We start from the raw sequence: 21873 nt of genomic DNA on the forward strand, positions 1-21873 counted from the left end.
GCATAGAAATTAGGATTCTATCTTAGATACTACAAATAGTAAAATTTGAAGTCTTTGGATTCTGTTTTCCAAAGTTATTTATATTAAATTTAATAAGCAGACAGTTAATAATAGCTGCACTCAAACTCTAAAGTAAAATCTTATAACAGTTATTTTCAGCTGACTTGGACTGCTAGGAATGCAGCTGTGCCTGTATACCTTAGAGATCAGAGACTGAGCAGAGACTATGCAAAGGGTTGTTTTTTCTTTCTTTCTTTTTCTTGCAGTTTTCTCTTTTGTGTACATCTCCAACTCAGTTCTTTGGTTCTTGAAAGAAGACTACAGTTTGTCCACTTGGAATATAATCAGCCCATAATTTGGAGGTGTCCTACAGCAGAAATGTACACATTGGTAACTCTCCCAGTACATTTTTCCCTCAACTGGTTTTCCCATAATTTATAGTTATTTGCAGAAGGGACTGTTGATTTAATAGGAGTTACTATACCAGCACCCAGAAAATGAATTTTTAATTGTAGGGCAAGAATTTTATTTTTCTGAAACGTTCAAAAATAGTTGATATTCTTGTGTTCTTCCCTATTCTTAATTTATAATTCTGTGGCACACTTGGAAAGTTATCCTCTTTCTCCAAGTATTCTATTTTGGGGTTGACAGTATTTATTGAAAACTTTAGTAATAATTGGCCAAAATATCCTGAATGTGCAGTGTTTTAATCTCATTTTGTTTGAACCTTATAGGCATAACACAGTACAGATATGACAGCATTTTTTTTATTTCTCCATTAACTTATGTTGTTAAGTCCACCTGCTTCAAGGTGAAGCAGTTGCTGTAATATTTATGAAAGTTACATTATTGCAGAGTCCATTACAAGAAAGGAAGCAGCTGGATCACAGGTTTTAGATATAACTTTTACTGCCCGAGGCTGTTATTTAAAATGCAGGACTGTCTAAAGTGGTGTGATCACCATTTTTCAAAACATACTTACCATTTTCACTTGATTTTAGCCAAAAGGTTGAGAAGCAATGACTTATCATTTTCTATTAGTATTTTCTATGAAGTCGGAACCAAAACATATGAGTACAACTGCATTTATACATGTATCCATATTATATTTAGCATTCTATTTTTTTGGTCATGAACATCATTGAGAGGTTTTAATAGTGTAGTGTTCATTTTGTGATTTGATAAGAAGCATATTCAAAATTCTGATGAGCAGATGTTTTCCTAGTTTTTTTTGTTGTTGTTGATTATCATCGACAATGGAGCTCCTTTAAGAGAATGTCTTGAAAATCATTTAGCTCTCATGTGTAGTATAAAATGTGATAGTTTAGATAGCATTGCAAATGAATGCTGACTATAGGGGAAAAAAATGTTGGTGGAAAAATGACAGAGTAGGCGAAGAGAATTTTTAAAGATTTCTTGCTAGTCAAAATTTTGAAACAAGACTTTTCTGTGGCTACCTAATATTGCAGACTTTTTGTGTGACTTCATCACTCTCATAACTGGAATCTCAAATTTTTACTTCTAGCCAAGATTTTTCTCTTGAATATACACACCATATATATTATATTATAAATATATTATACATATGATATATGTAATATATAAATTATACATGTGTATATCCTATTATATGTATGCATACATATATATATACATGTAAGTATAATTGGTATATAGTAGCATTTTATTTTTTTACATCATACTTTGAGGATGGACTTTGAGAAGGAAATGTCAGTGTGATGAGTTTCATGGACCCATATGCCAATGAAGCAACATTGTCTGTTAAAAATGTTAAAAGTAGGCCAGGCGCAGTGACTCATATATGTAATCCCAGCACTTTGGGAGGACAACGCTGGCGGATCATGAGGTCATGAATTCGAGACCAGCCTGGCCAATGCAGTGAAACCTCCTCTCTACTGAAAAAAAAAAAAAAAAAAAAATTACCCGGCCGTGGTGACAGGTGCCTGCAATCCCAGCTACTCGGGATGCTGAGGCAAGAGAATCGCTTGAACCTGGGAGATAGAGGTTGCAGTAAGCCAAGATTGCACCATTGCACTCCAGCTTGGCAGTTTGGGTGACAGTGTGAGACTCCATCTCAAAAAAAAAATAAAAAAATAAAAAATTAAGTCTTTGAAAATTATCCTGAGCAGAGAAAACCAACTAATAGATATTGTTAAAGAAAATATACTAAAATAAAAAATATTAATTTTAATTATTGGAAAGAACAAGGAAAATCTGTGCACTGAGCCATACTATACCACCTCTTTTTTCTCCCATCTCCCATTTTGGAATAATCAAAACACTGTTCTGGGTACTGTGGCCATGAAAATGGGATTCTGTCTTTCCTCAACTACTTACTAGTAGAAGCAGAAATCCAAAGACTCTAAATTCAAGGCAAGTGTGGCTAAGAAGTCATTTGCTCCTTTCCTCTGCTTGGCCCCTTGGATTAAAGAGCAGGCTATACCTCAAGTATGGGAGACTGAGAATACTGGGGCCCAGTTTATCATCACAACAGACCACTCATAAAGAGGAAACTGCATATGAGGAAGATGAGAGGCGGCTACCCTTGCCTAGCACTATGCTTAGAAAACAGAGTTGTCCTGTCAGAGTAACGTGCTTTCCCACCCCCACCCCTGAATCAGTAGTAATTCAGAGATAGTGACCAGGAGAAGAGGCTGGCCTTAAGAACAGAGCTCCAACCTTCTCTGCAAATGAGCTGACTTTAGTTGTAAAACAGTGTAAGTAAGTTCAAGACTAAAGGTACTCATGGAGACTTCGTTAGCAAGAAATTAGGAGGGCTATGACAACGCAATGGGAGAAATGAGAACAACCTTTGGCCAACCAGGGTATCAGAGAGAATTAGAGAAAGAAATAGAGGGAAAAAAATCTCCTGTGGTGTAAGAATAAACCTCAAAGCCTGGCCCCAGTCTTTTACTGGCCTAATCTGTCATAGCAAAGGTGGCAGCAATTGTTTGTTTTAGGTTTTGGAACAATTTATACATCAGAACGGTTTTTAAAACAGTAGATGAAATAATCTGTACTTAATGGAGCCTAACAGCTGGGTATGATACAGTGGGCTATGATGCAGATAGCCTAACAGTGATACCAGGAGAGACAGTCAAAGAAAGTCCTGGTAAAACCACCGTGATCTAAGACGACAGGGAAACAAATGAAGAAAACCCAGAAATTTCAAACATGAAGCTTACTATAAAACACTCAAAAAACAAATATGTATTTGTTCTCCTTTTTGTTTTTTAAAAGCAAAATTGTATAAACTAACATTTACAGCAATATATTGTTGGATTTCTAACATAGGTACATGAAATACGCATATCAATGATAGTATAAAAAGGAGGAAGAAGTAAAAGAGCTCTATTTGGGTAAGGCCTCTACATTTTGATTTCTCACTAGAGTTAATATAAATATGAAGTATATTCTAACAAGTTACGATGAATATAATAAACTCTAGACCAGCCACTGCTGGGGCTCAGAATATGATACCCTAAAACATGGCACCTTGGAATAACCAGAAAGCTCATTCTGAGCCTTTATTCTGTTTTGCTCCCCTGAGATCATAAAACAAAAATAATCGTCCCTCCTATCTCTTGTGAAGACCCTCATGTGAGAGGCGTTCTGCCTTATGCCCAGAGGAAAAGAATAAAGACACAGATACACATAGAAGAAACTGAGGAAACAGGCCATGCTAAGTTGCCTCTGGTTTGTTACTATTAGATTATACTCCTTTTATCCAATCACACTTTTACATGACTGTCCCTTCATCAGTAAACCTAACTATTAAAATACACAAGTTTTTCTGGGTCTTCGGTCATTTTCCAAGGCGTTTCTGATACGTAAAATTTTTTGTTTGTTTGTTTGTTTCTTTTTCCCTTTTTTTTTTCTTTTTTTTTTGAAACAGGGTCTTGCTCTATCATCCATGCTTGAGTGCAGTGGTGTGATATCAGCTCATTACACCCTCCACCTCCCAGGTTTAAGTGATTCTCGTGCTAAGCCTCCCAAGTAGCTGGGATTACAGGCATGCACCATTATGCCCATCTAATTTTTGTATTTTTAGTAGAGATGGGGTTTTGCCATATTGGCCATGCTGGTCTCAAACTCCTGGCCTCAAGTGATCTGCCGACCTCAGCCTCCCAAAGTGCTGGGATTACAGGCAAAAGCCACCACATAAACTTTTTGTCACATAAAACTTTGGTAGAATAAATTTATTATAGTTTTCTCTTGTGAATCTGTCTTTTGTTATAGAGATACTAGCCATGATCTTGTAGTGGGTGAGAAAAAGATTACTTTTTCCTCTGCTATATCATTAAGAAAAATTTCAAAAACTATAAAGGATAAAGACGCTAAAGAATTAAGATGTTATAGTAGAAAATAATCACAATTCAAATGAAAGCAGTTAAAAAGAACTGAGTAACATGAAAGGTAAAAAAAAAATGTAGAAAAAATTTAATTGGTAGATGTAAATCTAATATATGAATGATAGCATTAATGGTTATGGATCAAAATAAGTTCAATGTAAGGCAAAGATTGCCAGGATAGCTAAGTAAAAATAGCGCCTAACTCTACGCTGCCTATAGGATACATACTTTAGCCACAAGATACAAAGAGCTTGAAAGCACAGATATAAGAAACTCTGTACTTCACACAAACAGCAGACATAAGAAACTTAAAATGGATATACTAACATCAAACAAAAATATAATTTAAATGAAAGATGTTTAAGACATAAAAAACACTATTACATATTGATTAAAGGGTGAACTAATTATGATAAAAATATTATCAATATACATGCATCTAACAACGGAGTCACAAAGTACAGGAAGCAGAAATTAACATGGAGATATATACAATTAAAAAATAGTGGTTGAAGACTTCAAAAAGTATAATGGTTGATTTTGTGTTAAACTTGACTGAGTCATGGACTTTCCAGATAGCTGGTTGAACATTATTTCAGGGTATGTCTATGAGGGTGTTTCCACACCCAGAATCCAGAAGGCTGGCCTTCAAGTCCAGACTGAATTCTGTCCCGGGGGAAGTGTCAGAGCCCTGGCATCAAGAACTGGTCAATTCATAGATTGGTAAAAAGAATTTACCAACAACACTGTAGGTTTGAAAAAAGAAAGTTTATCAGAAAGCACATTGCAAAAAGCTGCAATGGAGAACCTCTGCACGAGAAGACTGAGTGCACCACGGTGGGTTTTCCTTAGGAGCATTTACTGATCCTAAGGCAGAAACTTGGGGATAATTTGGACCATACTAGCCAGGTTTGTCATTACATTTGTGGTAATTTTGGTGCCTTAATGTAAGCAAGGGTTGTAAAATGAGTTGTGGCATGGCATTCTGGAGATGAATAGAAATGCCAGTTATTTATAAATTTTTCATTGAAAAGAGGTCTGGAACCAGATGCTGATTTTAGATGCTAGGGAAGTTTAATCACTTTTAAATTCCTCTAGATAAGGAGTTTTGCCTCCAAATAGCCATTCCATGGTTACCAGGTGGTCTTTGTTCTCTTCTAAATTCCTCAGATAAGGAGTTTTTGTCTCAGGTCCTGTCAAAAGGTCACCAGGTGATTTTCACCCTCTTCATTCTGGCTCTCTGGCTTTCAGATATAGTAACGACACCACCAGCATTTCTGAGTCTCCAGTTTGCAGACAGCAGCTTGTGTGATGTCTCAGCCTTCAAAATCACATAAGACAATATATTAGAATAAGAGATAGAGAGGAGATGATAGATAGATGATAGATGGATAGATAGTTAATCTATTGATCGTTTCTCTAGAGAACTCTGACTAATACAAATATCAAATATTCAATAAGGGATGGAAAAATTTTGCAGAACAAGGAAAAAGAAAACTTGAATAACACAATTCACTTAACTAGATCTAATAGCTAGATCTAACAGTCATATATAGAAAAAACACCAAACAAAAACAGAATACACATTCTCTCAAGTACACATAGAACATTCTCCATGATAGACCATAGCCAGGCCACAAATAAGACTCAATAAAATTTAAAAGATTTAAATCATACAATGTATGTTCTTTTTCCATAACATAAGGAAATTGGAAATTAATAATAAATACATTTGGAAAATTTCCAAATATACACGTTAAGCATAATACTAATAAATAACCAATGGATCAAAGGCAAAATCACAATGGGAATGAGAAAACACTGAGATAAATAAAAATGAAGACAGCATAACAAAAGTCATGGGCTGCACCTAAATCGGTAAATAGAGGGAAATTCATAGCTGTAAATGCCTCTGTAAAAGAGAAAAATTGTTATGAGCTGAATTTTGTATTCCTCAATATTTATATGTTGAAGTGTTAGCTCCCATTACCACAGAAAATGATTGTTTTTATGTAGTCTTTGAAGACACAATTAAGATGAAATGAAGACATTAAGTTGCACCATAATCCAATATGACTGGAAACAGACAGGTTAGCAGGGAAGACCATGTAGGCTCAGGAAAAAGTCATCTATAAGCCAAAGAGTGAGAACTCAGAAGAAACCAATGCTGTCAATACCTTGCTCTTGTAATTCAAGCCTCTCAAAATGTTCATCTGTGATACTTTGTTCTGTGATACTAGTTTTGATACCAGTTTGTGATACTTTGTTTTGTTTTGTGATATGTAGCAAATTAATAATTTAAACTTCTATCTTAAGACACTGGAAAAGGAGAGAAAACTAAATTTGAAGTAAGCAGAAGAAAGGAAACAACAAATACTAGTGTGGAAATCAATAAAATAGCAAAAAAAAAAAAGTGATAAATCAAACAAAAAGCTGTCCTTTGCAAAGACAAATACTGATCAATATTTAGCTAGACTGACCAAGAAATGAGAGAAAGCTCAAATTATTACTATTAAGAATCAAACACCAAAAGCAATGGCAACAAAAGCCAAAATAGACAAATGGGATCTAATTGAACTGAAGAGCTTCCGCACAGCAAAATAAACTATCATTAGAGTGAACTGGCAACCAACAGAATGGGAAAAAATTTTTGCAACCTACCCATCTTAACAAAGGGCTAATATCCAGAATCTACAAAGAACTTAAATAATTTACAAGAAAAAAAAACAACCCCATTAAAAAGTGGACAAAGGATATGAACAGACACTCTTCAAAAGAAGACATTTATGATGCCAACAAACATATGAAAAACTGCTCATCATCTCTGGTCATTAGAGAAATGCAAATCAAAACCACATTGAGATACCATCTCACACCAGTTAGAATGATGATCATTAAAAAATCTGTAGACAACAGATGCTGGAGAGGATGTGGAGAAACAGAAAAAGGTGTATAAATATAAAATATATATATATACCTCAATTGAAAAGTCCACATCTTGATGGATAAAAATACAGAGAAACAGTAGTCCCACAAGAGTACTGAAGAAGAGTGCATGCCCGCTCTCCTCACTGTTATTTAAAATTGCTATTAGTTGATGAAGTTAGATAAAACAATTGACACACAAACTTGAGCATCAGAAATAAAAAGTGTCTCTATTTGCAGATGACAATAATATGTATGGAATTCCCAGAAAAATAAATAATAGTTAAATGATGAAACATAAAATTATTCAAGTTGGCAGGTTGCATTTTATTTTTTCGAGATGGAGTTTCACTCTGTCATCCAGGCTGGAGTGCAATGGTGCGATCTCGGCTCACTGTAACTTCTGATTCCAGGGTTCAGGTGATTCTCCTGCCTCAGCTTCCCTGGTAGCTGGGACTAGAGGCGTGCATCAACACATCCAGCTAATTTTTGTATTTTTAGTAGAGACCCGGTTTCACCATTTCGCCAGGATGGTCTTGATCTCTTGACCTTGTGATCCTGTTGCCTAGGCTAGAGTGTAATTGTGTGATCTCCTCTCACTGTAACTTCCACCTCCTAGATTCAAACGATTTTCCTACCTCAGCCTCCTGAGTATCTGGGATTACAGGGATTCACCACTATGCCTGACTATTTTGTATTTTTAGTAGAAACGATGTTTCACCATCTTGGTCAGGCTGGTCTCGAACTCCTGACCTCCAATAATCCACCCACCTTGGCTTCCCAAAGTGTTGGGATTACAGGCATGAGCCACTGCTCCTGGTCTGCATTTATTTTTAAAATCACTGCTGTATCTATCTATATTCATTTACTTATCTGTTTATTATCTGTCTATCTACCGTCCAACTTTCTGTGTATGTCAATTAGATAATGGAAAGACATCCTTTTCTTCTCATTTAGAACCACTCAATATCATTATGAAGTCAGTTCTACATATTTGATTTATAAATTTGATGTTATCGCAAGATAAATACTAATGAGCATTATTATTTATGAAGCTAAATAAATGAATACTAAAATACTTATAAAAAAATAAATACAGAGGATAGAGAAATCTTTAAAAGTATAGCTGTGAGGGAGGACTAGCCCTATGAATATAAAAATAATTCACTAAGCTTTTATCATTGAAACGATAATTGTGTTTGGATACCCAAAAGAAGGGTATAGAAAGTTGAAAATAGACCCAATTGCATATATTAATCTAATTAATGATGAAGGTGTTATTTCAAATTACTGAAGAAAGTTGAACTTCTTAATACATGAATATTTATTTGAAATATGGTAAAATCAGATATAAACTCTGAGGAGAGTTTATAAAGGAGAAAAACCCAAATTGTTCAGAGATCTAAATGTCAAGCCTAGAATGTTGAGAAGCAAGAAAGAACCCCATGGTTTGAATTGGAATGAGAGATTCAATGTGAATTTATGATGTCTAAAATGTGCATAGACATGTAAATATGCATATGTGTATATATTTCACTTATGTATAAGTAAATATGCATTTTATAATAAATTGCATTTGTAATTTGTATACTTCTACATTTATTATCTCTATTTGTTGAAATTACCTAAATGCAAAATCATTCCAATAGCAATGAGTACATATAACTATCTAACATCCAGATCTTGTTTTCTAATACCATTCTTCACTAAAAGAAGTCAGAACTCTTTCACAGAATTGCTGATTCTCAGGGTAGACCAGAGGAGGTAAAAGATGAGTCTGGCAAGTTTTATTTGCCATAAAGGAGGAATATGATCAAACAGCAGAATATTATGGGGATAAATAATGCTGAATATGTATCACAAAGACACAGGAATCAGCTTAAAGGGTTCCCCATAGCCAAATCTTGAACCATTTGAGCACCTAAATATTTAAACTCAGTGATATATAATACACCTGTATAATATAAGAATCCATGGGTCCATACCCACAAGAAGAAATATGTGGGGACTTTTAACAGACCATTGATTAGTAAATGAAAAAATGGCAATAATACAATGGACAAAATCAGAAAATATCATTCACCAGGTGGTCTAAATTAACATCGGTAATACTGGGCAGATGGACATCATGAGTTTCCAGATGTTACTTTCTATGAAGAACCTGTTATACTTATGTAATAGGCAGTCTGAGGGATGTGTAAGCTTCATTTATTCACAAGGAAATATAACACAATTTTAAAAACTAATTTTATTAAGTGAAAAAGACGGAAAACTTCTGTGTCAATTTAAGAAAAATATAGAATTTTTCCAGATTAAAGGAGACTAAAGAAAAATTATATGCAAATGTAACATGTGACTCCTTGGAGAGAGGAAAACATGCTGTAAATCATAATATTATTTGCTCAATTGTCAAAAATGGATATGGATATGGATATGGATATGGATATGGATATGGAAGGTACTGTTTCAGATTTAATTTTGTTAAAGTTGATAATGCCATTTTTTAAAGAATTTTTCTTGTTCCTGGAAAATGTACCCTAATATATTTAACATAAAGATACATGATATATGCATTTTACTCTCAGATAGTTTAGCAAAATTATATATATACACAACTAGATATGTGTTTGTATATATATATGTATACATATATCTAATACATAACATGTATATATATGCATACATACACACAGAGTACAATGGGGCAAAATATTAATAAAAGGTGAATCTGAGTGGTAAAGAATATTCTTTGTACTATGCTTGAAATGATTTAAACGTTCAAAATTATATCCGAAGTAAAAAAAAAAAAAAAAATCAAACTGAAGATATTTTGATTATACTGAGCCTGATATTTTAAAGTCCCAAGAATCAGGCTCTGAGATAAAAATGGGTGTGCCAATGATTTTTATAAAAATAAAGACAAACAGGTAGATCAATGGCAAATTTAAGATTAGGAAGTGGACAAGCTCAACAAGAACATGATTTCATCCGTAAAGATAGTTTTCAACTTGGTCCCATAGGGAACTTAGAAATGAAGTCATCACTCAGTAGTGTTCTGCTCCATCAATGGCAAGGGAAATAAACTTCTGGCTTTCCTGGAGAGCAGAAAAAAGAGGCTCCCATTGGGAGGAGTGCAATTCTCAGAAGAGTTTGGGTGGCTGGCCTGTGGAAAACAGATGGAATAGGAAGCGAGAATGAGGGCTTACAGAAAAGGTAGAAAGGAATCTCAGGAGATACAGATAAAACACCATGATTTTGTAATTTAAAATTCCCCTGAATAGATTTTTTAAATAACATGTAAATTTAGAAGAGATGACAACTTTGAATTATTTAAATAGAGATGCCTAGGTTGTTCTATTCTAGACATCATTTTTTAAGCTTATCTAGAATGTGTCAGATGGCTTACAGAAAATAGGTATTTTTCATTGTTGTTGTTATTATTTATCTTAAACTCTCTAGGCATATAAACCTATTTTTCTTTAGTAATTAAAGGCAACTTTTATTTTTCTAAAATTTAATGCTAAGTGCTCAATACCTGAGGAAAGAATTAGATCAACAATGTGGTTTTAATATACTTTTTTCTCTTAACTAATATAAGGAGATAACCTATTGAGGATTTAATATTTTCTCCATAACATTCATTAGCTGTGCTATTGGCATTTCAGCAATATAGCCTCCTTGTGGGCTATAGCATTTCAAGCATTACAGGAAATTTCACTTCCCTGGACCCCATCTGCAAAAGATCAGTAGTGCTCTTCCTCCTCACATTGATTTAGACCAAAAAAAAAAAAAAAATGCTTTCATGTGTTTACAAGGTGATTCTAAACATCCCTTAGGTTTAAGTGGCTACAGTATGTTAGCCCAACATTGAAGTTTAAGGAAACTAAGACTACTTTTTCAATGTAGACATTGCTAAATATTTTCTTCCACCTTTAAAGGGTTACAGATAAATATTTTAAACATTCAAAGTAGACACTGCTAAATATTCTATTCCACTTTTAAAGGGTTACAGTTATATTTTTTTCTTGAGTGTTATCAAACTCAAAAGATTTACAGAACATTAATTTTACTGGGAAAAAATAAACACATTTAATACTGTTAAAGGTATCATGGATATATTCTAAATAATTTTAACTGCATGGGTTAAATTTAAACATTAAAGATAGTATTTCTTAAAAATTAGTATTTCAAAGTGTTTTTTAAAATATTGTAAATAGTTTCTCTTGACAAACATGTATGTATCTCAATATCGACTTTATCATCTTATAGGTTTGCCAATGTGAGGAATATGTCCTCCAACATTAGAGACCTGGAAATTTTATAAGCATAAAATATTAAGTATGATTTTATACTAGATTATATAAGGAAATAATCTAATTCATATTATAAATAAAATTTCAAGAAAAAATAACTGTAATTCAGAGACTCCTAAAGAAGTAATTTCTGATTATACGTAACATGAGTACCAAGAAATAGATAGGCTCTGCAGTGTTCAAATTACACCATCTTGATTAACTTTACAATGTATTACAAATTCACATAAGATTTTATTTGCTACATTGCATAGTGCTATGTACAGTTACAAGAAGCGTTAGGTTGGTACAAACGTAATTGCAGTTTTCGCATTGTTGAAATTTGCCACTTGATATTGGAATACACTCTTAAACGTGACTATTTTATATATCATTTTAATGTGAATTTCTCACTTTATGTTCTTTTGCTAATAGCTTACATCTTGATCTTTATTTTATATTTATTTTAGACTATGGAAATGATGTCAGACCATAAGCAAATTCAAGCTATTTTCTTATTCTAGTTCAAAATGAGTCATAAAGCAGTGGAGAAAACTCAGAACATCAACAACACATTTGGCGCAGGAACTGCTAACAGATGTACAGTGCAGTGGTGGCTTAAGAAGTTTTGCAAAAGAGACAAGAGGCTTGAAGATGAGGAGCATGGTGGCCAGTCACTGGAGTTGACAAAGACCAAATACGAGCAATCATCTAAGCTGATCCTTTTACAATGACATGAGAAGTTGCCGAAGAAGTCAACATTGACCATTTTAAGGTTGTTCAGCATTTGAAGCAAATTGGAAAAGTAGAAAAGCTTGGTAAGTGGGTGCCTCACAAGATAAATAAAAATAAAAATAAATTATAGTTTTGAATTGTCATCTTCTCTTTTTCTGTGCAACACCACCAAACCATTCCTTGATAGGACTGTGACATGAGACAAATAGTGGATTTTGTAAGAGAACCGCTGACGACCAGCTCAGTGGTTGGACCAGGAAGAAGCTCCAAAGCCCTTCCCAAAGCCAAACTTGCACCAAAAAGGTCATGGTCCCTGTTTGGTGGTCTTTTGCCAGTTTGATCCACTACAGCTTTGTGAATCCTAGAGAAATCATCACATCTCAGAAGTATGCTCTTCAAATCGATGAGATGCATCAAAAACTGCAAGGCCTGTAGCTGGCATTCATCAACAGAAAAAGCCTAATTCTTCACAACAAGGTCCAATGGCACGTCACACAACCAGTGCTTCAAAAGTTGAATGAATTGGGCTGTGAAGTCTTGCCTTATCCACCATATTCACCTGACCTCTTGCCAACGGAAGACCACTTCTTCAAGCATCTTGACAACTTTTTGCAGGGAAAATGCTTCACAGTAGGATGCAGAAAATGCTTTCCAAGAGTTCATCAAATCCCAAAGCACAGATTTATATTCTTCATAAATAAACAAACTTATTTGTCATTGGCAAAAAGGTGTTGATTGTAATCATTCCTATTTTGATTAATAAATATGTGGTTGAGCCTAGTTATAATGATTTAAAATTTACGGTCCAAAACCACAATTACTTTGCACCAACCTAATATTTTAGGAGATACACAAAATAAAAATAGACGAAATGTTCTCATTCTTATTTTGACAAATTACTAAATAAAAAAGGTAAAAAGAGAGAAAATATTTGTATGTGTGTGTTCATGTGTGTGTGTATTTAAATCAGTGTGGGAATTACTTTCACAAGTCAGAATTAATTATAATCCCAGAGGTTGTATCAAAAAAGGTAACAATAGCAAACCAATTATAGTGTCTCACAGTCTTTGACAACTATAATAAGGCACATAAAAAAAAAGTCTTTTAGAGAGTTAGCTATGTCCAAGAAAATAATTTTCTGTGGTTTCTTCATCAAATAACTATCAGAGAGACTTTGCTCATTGTGATTAAAATGAAGTGTCTTACATTAAGTTTGTGTATGGACAATTTTAAAGGGAAATTTAATGGAATGTCTGGAATTGGTGAGAGTGTTTACATATTTCAGAATGCTTATAAAATAAAAAATTGAAAGTATAAGAAACATGGGATAGAGTTTTTATGGTTTTATGTCTTATGTTTAAATCTTTAAACCATTCTGAGTTAATTTTTGTATAAAGTCTAAGGAAGGGATGCAGTTTCAGCTCTCTGCATGTGGCTAGCTGTCTTCCCAACACAATTTATTAAATAGGGAATCCTCTTTCCATTGCTTGTTTTTGTCAGGTTTACCAAAAATCAAATGTTTGTAAATGTGTGACATTATTTCTGAGGCTTCTGTTCTGTTCCATTGATCTATATATCTGTTTTGGTACCAGCACGATGCTGTTTTTGTTCAAACTCAGCCTTGTAGTATACTTTGAAGTTAGGTAGTGTGACGCCCTCAATTTTGCTCTTTTTGCTTAGGATTGTCTTTGCTATGTGGACTTTTTTATGGTTCCATATGAAATTTAAAGTAGTTTTTTTTCCAATTCTGTTAAGAAAGTCAATGGTAGCTTGATGGGGTTAGCATTAAGTTTATAAGTTACTTTGGGCAGTGTGGCCATTTTCATGATATTGATTCTTCTTATCCATGAGCATGGAATGTTTTTCCATTTGTTTGTGTCCTCTCATTTTCTTGAGCAGTGATTTGTAGTTCTACTTGAAGAGGTCCTTCACAAACCTCGTAAGTTGTATTCCTAGGTACTTTATTTTCTTTGTAGCAATTGTGAATGGGAGTTCACTCATGATTTGGCTCTCTGTCTGCTATTGGTGTGTAGGAATGCTTTTGATTTTTGCACATTGATTTGTTACCTTGAGACTTTGCTGAAGTTGCTTATCAGCTTAAAGAGATTTGGGGCTGGGACGACACAGATTTCTAAATATATAATCACGTTATGTCCAAACAGAGACAATTTAACTTCCTCTTTTCTTAATTGAATACCTTTTATTTCTTTCCCTTGCTTTATTGCCCTGGCCAGACACTGTCTCACACCAGTTATAATGGCGATTATGAAAAAGTCAGGAAACAACGGATGCTGGAGAGGATGTGGAGAAATAGGAACGCTTTTACACTATTGGTGGGAGTGTAAATTAGTTCAACCATTGTGGAAGACTTTGTGACGATTCTTAAAGAATCTAGAAATAGAAATACCATTTGACCCAGCAATCTTATTACTGGGTATATACCCAAAGGATTATAAATCATTCTACTGTAAAGATGCATGCACACATGTGTTTATTGTAGCACTGTTCACAATAGCGAAGACTTGGAGTCAACCCAAATGCCTATCAGTGATAGACTAGATAAACAAATTGTGGCACATATACACCATGGAATATTATGCAGCCATATGAAATGATGATTTAATGTCTTTGCAGAGACATAGATGAAGTTGGAAACCATCATTCTCAGCAAACTAACACAAGAACAGAAAACCAAACACTGCATGTTCTCACTCATAAGTAGGAGTTGAACAATGAGAACACATGGACACAGGAAGGGGAATATCACACACTGGGGCCTGTCTGTGGGTGGGGGGCTAGGGGAGGGATAGCATTAAAAGAATTATCTAACGTAGATGACAGGTTGATGGGTGCAGCAAATCACTATGGCACACGTATACCTATGCAACAAACCTGCAGTTTCTGAACATGGATCCAGAACTTAAAATATAATTAAAAAAAAAAAAGAGAGAAAAGAAAAGAAAAAAAAGAAATATGTTAAAATATTTTATAAATACATATCAAGTATTTTTTAATCAACTGATTGTAAGTCTACAAATTATTTGGTATATTTGTTAGATACATAATCAGGTCACTTTCAGTCTAACATTTTAGGATTGAGAGATTAGTTTTCAAAAACATAATAATCTTAAAATTCATGATCTATCATAAAATGTAAAAGTCAGCTAAAGCCACTGAAAGTCCATGCAGTGTAGAATATTTGATGACATATTTGAGTTAATATAAGTCAAATTCTATGAATTTAATGGAAAGATGAGAATGGAGATAAAACTTGAACTTACACTTTTAAAGAGGTAATGAATTATAACAGGCTATCTTATTCCCTCAAATAAATATGAATTCATGTAGATGAAAATCTTATTTCCAAAATAGTTATCTTGACTCTCAGAGACATTACATTTCCAAGAGTTAGACATAGGCTGACCTTAAGACTTTCTAGTTGTACAAAATTGTGGTGACTGAACAAAGATCCATAACTTTTTATTTCCCAGATGTCTTATATATTTTACACACAGCTTTGCCTGAAAGGTTAAAAATGTATATCAGTTTCCTAGAAGTAATGACTATCTTCAGCATTGAAAAAATTAAAATTTATATTTTTAAGTAAAATTTAGTAATAAGATTATTTCAATGCCTAAAGGTTTTCAATATATATAAATAATACAATACATTTATTTTTACTTTCTTACATGTATGTGGCAGTTTATTATTTTAAAAATACACAGGTCTAAATTTTAGGAAAATAGTTTATTTTGCCTAGACAAAGTATAAAATTATTCTTATCAATACCAGATTCAAGGCTGACTTTGGCTTTAAGGGAAGTGAAATAATCATACTACCTATAAAAGGATTATAAATTGATGTAAGTATACTAGAACTCTCTTTCATAGTATATTTCATAAAGTATTAAAACATTGGTATTTAAAGTTTCATCATTTCTACTTCTAGAAATCTAGTCGAAAGAAATCATCCCACATATGCAAAGATCTATACAGAAAAATGTTCACTGTAGTGTTACTAATAATTATGTAATCCAGATATAAAATATATTTAATCATTTAATGATTATATGAAACCATTAGCATAATCATCAGAGAGTAATTGAAATTGTACTTATAATAACATTTAATCACTTGCAAAATTTCTAATTTTCTTTTGCTAAGCTAAAAAGCAAGATATATGTTTGCATACAATATAATATTAATTTTAATCATGAAAATGACCTAGACTTAGGACAGAAACTGTCAAGAAATGTTTTAATTTACAGCATCACTAGTGATTTATCTGCATAACCATTCCACCATATTCTTTCAAACACTTCTCATTTTAACATTCTTAAATTTTGCTAATGTGAGGGTTATAAAACATTCTATCATTAAAGTCTATCTCTGTGTCTACCTAACAATTAGAAAGTTTGTAAATAATTGTATTTCCTATAAGCTATTTGTATTAGCTTCCTGGGATTGTCATAACAAAATGCCACAAACTGGCTGGCTCAAAAATGGGAATTTATTTTCTCACACCACTGGAAGCTAGAATTCCAAAATCAAGGTGTCAGCAGGTTTGGTTTCTTCTTAGGGGCCTCTCCTTGACTTTCAGATGTCCACTTTCTCTGTGTGTCCTCACATGGTCTTCACTCTGTGTACACATGACCTGGTGTCTCTAACCCACAGTGTCTTAATCTTCCCTTCTTATAAAGACACCACACATCTTGGATCAAGGCCTATGTTAACTTAATTCTCTTTTAAAGTCCCTATTTCCAAATATAATCACTTTCTGAGGTACTGGGAGTGCTTCAACATATGAATTTTGGAGATACACAATTCATCCTGTGACATCATTCATTGTTTCTCATCAGAAAATCAGGTTTATTATTTTCTATATGTGTTTCTCCTTACTTCTTGTTTTCTTAATGATTTTGCATAAGACTATTTAAAAATATTTCATGGTTTTTGACATAAAAAGTTTCCTGGGGTTTATAAATACATAATTTTTTGGGGGTCTCTTGATTCTTTTCAGCTCTGTTATTTCCAGTGATTTTGTATTGTTTGTGATAGAGGCAGAATAGTAAACAAAAGCTTCATTTCTGGAATTAGATTGCCTGGATTTTGTTGTAGTTTTCCCACTTACTATCTGAGTAACTTTGAGCTAGTCCCTTCCGTCAGTTTCTTCATTGCTTATAAGGGAAAATAGAACCAACCTTATAGAGTCATTGTCAGAATTAAAGTAAATAATATAGGCCAAGCACACAGAACAGTTTCTAAACTACATTAAACACCAAGTGATTAGCACTTAGGAATGACACCTTTAGATAGCTCCATGATTGGTATATAAGAATTATATCAAGGCCGGGCGTGGTAGCTCACGCCTGTAATCCCAGCACTTTGGGAGGCCGAGGCGGGTGGATCACGAGGTCAAGAGATCGAGACCATCCTGGTCAACATGGTGAAACCCCGTCTCTACTAAAAATACAAAAAATTAACTGGGCATGGTGGCGCGTGCCTGTAATCCCAGCTACTCAGGAGGCTGAGGCAGGAGAATTGCCTGAACCCAGGAGGCGGAGGTTGCGGCGAGCCGAGATTGCGCCATCGCACTCCAGCCTGGGTAACAAGAGCGAAACTCCGTCTCAAAAAAAAAATAAAAAATAAAAAAATAAAAAGGATTATATCAAAAGAGTGTGTGTTACCTTTAAAACATAAAATATGAAGACAAAAACAAGAGAAGCAGCATAGTTTTTGTGAACAAATCAATGTTTTTGTAAGAAAGCAGTAAATAGGAGGAAATACATCAGGCTTGCCATCAAAATTGATATTAAACATTTTAGCTGTGCAAACTTAGAAAAATAAGCTTCCCTCTCTCAGGTCCACTTCTACTCTATAAGGACAAAGGAATGTTATCTGTATATCAAGAAAAATGCTTGTTACATGGATTAAGAAAACAATTGTCGGTTTTCTAGTTTCTACTTCTTCAGGATGTCTGTAAATTCAAAATGGTTGTCCAGCTCTATGGAGTTAAATGTATTCACAACTCCATGAACAGATTTGTTTCTTTGTCATGTGTTTCTGCCCAAGACTTTTTAATTCCTCAGAACGAATCCTGACCTGCTACTGCAGCCACTTTCTATGTTGATGTGGGCAGCAAACGTTCCACCAAAATCTTCCTCTTGCAGTTAGTTCACTGGGGCACAGGCTGCCTACACCTATGGCATAAGGCTACGAAAAAATCTAATACATCATCTTCTTTTCACTGTAGCAGGACATATCTTTAACTGTATGTGCAAAACTGCATGAAGGGAAAGATTAACAAAAATGTGCTCTCTATCCACTCTAAACAGCCTAAAAAATGGCTATCTGCAACAACGTGCTAATCTGAGAGAACATTTTAAATGTAAAACTTTGTCCTTTCCACCTGGGATGAAATTTGACAACTGATAATCAATAATCTGATTTCCATGAAGGGTCCAGAATAAAATTCATGTTTTGGCTAAAATAATATTTATATTTTACACTAGCAAAATAACAACTGCATATTGGCGATGCAATGGTAAACTACTTAGAAAGCCCCCTGCCCTCCTAAAGAATTAAGAATTGAATACTGTAAATCAATTTGAGTTAAAATAAGTGTGTGTGTGTGTGTGTGTGTGTGAACAAAGGAGGTAATATCCCAAGTCAAATTTTGTAAGAATGGAAAGAGAATACAGACTGAGAACAGGTGAACTTGACAATCAGAAATTTACAGGAGAACAGAGGAAAATTATAGTACCGTAGTTTGTGAGTAATGGCGATATTAGTATCTTTGATATAAAAAAGCATATTTTTACTAACTTGATGAAATATTTAGTTGATAATATTTTAATTTGTGATGGTAAATATGAATATATTGTTTTATATTTTGCTAAAACACGTGGAAAATACTACCCAGGCGTGCTGAATGTTTCCCATTCTGCCCTCCTCACATCCCTGTTGACCTGCAGGAGGTTATTCAGGAAGCTGATCTCAATAAACTGCATGCAGAATTTTCATGACCTTTGGCCTCTAGCTGGCTTTTACTACAGGTGATACTCATGAATTAGACGGTGTTATTAATGGAATTGTGTTCCCATAAATGTATATGTTGAAGATCTATCTCTCAGTTCCTCGGAATGGGACTATATTTGGAGATAGAGCTTTTGAAGACGGCAGTAGATTCATTAAAATGTGGCCTTTGGAGTGGACCCTAATCCTATATAACTGGTAGCCTTTGTTTAAAAAATATATTAGGACATGCGGGAAAAAATCCAAGAATGTTCCTGCACAGAGAAAAGACAAAGACAAAGTGAGAAGATGACATCTGCAAGCCAAGGAGAGAGGCCTCAGAAAAAGTCAAACCTGCCAACATCTTGATCCCAGATCAAGCTTCTAGCACTGTGAGAAGATGAGTTCTTGTTTAAGCCCCTGATCTGTAGTAATTTGTATGGAAACACTAGGAAACTAATATGGAGGTCAAAATCTTTTCTTTTTCTTTTTCTTTTTCCTAATCCCCCAACTCTCCGTCCATGTAGGCTGCATTTTGGCAGTCCAAAGTCAAGGCTCCTGTTGGGCAGCCTTCTCCCACAGACACAGTTCTCCTTGAGACCTTTCCCTTTATGAAAGCCAAAAGTGTCTGCTGCCTTCTGTTGGGTTTTCTGTCTAATAACTCTGTCTAAGTGTCTTTCTTTTCTGTGTAAGCCTTTATATTGTCCCTTCCTTAAATTATTTGCAGTTGTCTATTTGGAACATGTAATTTGTTGTTGTGGTGGTGGTTTTTAGACAGAATCTTGCTCTGTCGCCCAGGCTGGAATGCAGTGGCATGATCTTGGCTCACTGCAACCTCCACCTCCCAGGTTCAAGCTATTCCCCTGCCTCAGCCTCCCAAGTAGCTGGGACTAAAGGCACATGCCACCACGTGCGGCTAATTTTTTATTTTTTATTTTTGTGGAAACAGGGTTTCTCCACGTTGGCCAGGATGCTCTCCATCTCCTGACCTCATGATCCATCTGTCTCAGCCTCCCAAAGTGCTGGGATTACAGGCGTGAGCCACCGCACCCGGCCCATGTGATTTGTTTTCTGACATAACCTTGATAAATCCACCAGGAAACATAGATACCCATTAATGAGGGAAATCAACTATGTGTTTTCAAGGCATAGTGTTACGTTATGACTTGGATTTATTATATATTACATATTATATGCTATATAATAATGCAGTATTTGTCATATTTTATACACTATATATTATATGTTATATGTAATATATATTTTACATTATATCATTTTCAGTGGTGGATACATTTTGATGTTGGTAATATAAAGTCAGATGATAAAGTCATCAGAAAGATACATCTTTTCTTATACGTCAGAGATATTTTTTCATGTACTGGAAATATTCAGTTGAATGAATAGAGTTCTTTATTCTATGAGTTGTTGTTATGGTTTGGCTACATCCCCACCCAAATCTCATCTTGAATTGTAGTTCCCATGTTACACACGTGTCCTGGGAGGGACCTAGTGGGAGGTAATTTATTCATGAGGGCAGTTCCCCCACGCTATTCTTGTAATAGTAAGTTCTCAGGAGGCCTGATGGTTTTATAAGGGGCTTTCCCCTTCACTTATCTCTCATTCTTCTTCCTGCCACCCTGTGAAGAAGGACGTGTTTGTTTCCCCTTCTGCCATGATTGTAAGTTTTCTGAGGCCTCCTCAGCCATGCTAACTGTGAGTCAACTAAACTTAGTTCCTTTATAAATTACCCAGTCTTGGGTATGTTCTTATAGTAGCATGAGAACGAACTAATACAGTTGTCTAACAAAGTATATTTGTGACATATAAATTCTCAAAAAATTAGGTGTAATGAAACAGACTATGTGGATTCATTAGTTCTCCTTACAACCTCAGCTTTCCAACATGTTCAAGCAAACATATGAGTTTGCGTGTTATCTAGGGACTTTTTTTTTTTACTGTTAGTTGGAAATGCATTTTCGCATATGAATTTCTAGCTATAAATAGAATCTTTACAGTAATTTTATTTTATTCTAGTTAAAATCCAACTCTAGAAATATGGCCCAATTGATGTTTTGGAACATGAACCTATCCTTGCGTCTCTTCTTTGGGGGTCTGTGTCTCCATTTATCCTGCATACTTCTTTTGAGTGATTGGAGCAAGAAGAAGGAAACTATTTGTGCTTCTACTAGAATTAATATGATTATTACTTCACCACTCATTGCACACTTACCATGTGCTAAGTTCTGGGAACAACTTGGGGAAGCAAAAGAGAAAAGAAAGCACACATGTCCTTGGACTCATAAAGAAGAAAGCCAGCAACAAGCAAAACAAAACACATCAGTGTAGCAAAATTGCACATCCAGGTGGGGAAGAAGCAAATATTCTCTCATCAAGATACTAATGATTAGTACTAGATGTTCATATAGCATCCTTCCAGGTGGAGAAAAACTGAGTTGGGTGATGCATAGAAATATTGTCAGGCAACTCTTTAAAGTGTGGAGGGTTGTCCACAGGCAGGCATTCCCAGGTACT

This window comes from Aotus nancymaae, unplaced genomic scaffold (genome assembly GCF_030222135.1).
Source record: "Aotus nancymaae isolate 86718 unplaced genomic scaffold, 86718_ANA_hifiasm-v0.15.2.pri h1tg000022l_1, whole genome shotgun sequence".
Classification (NCBI taxonomy): Eukaryota; Metazoa; Chordata; class Mammalia; order Primates; family Aotidae; genus Aotus; species Aotus nancymaae.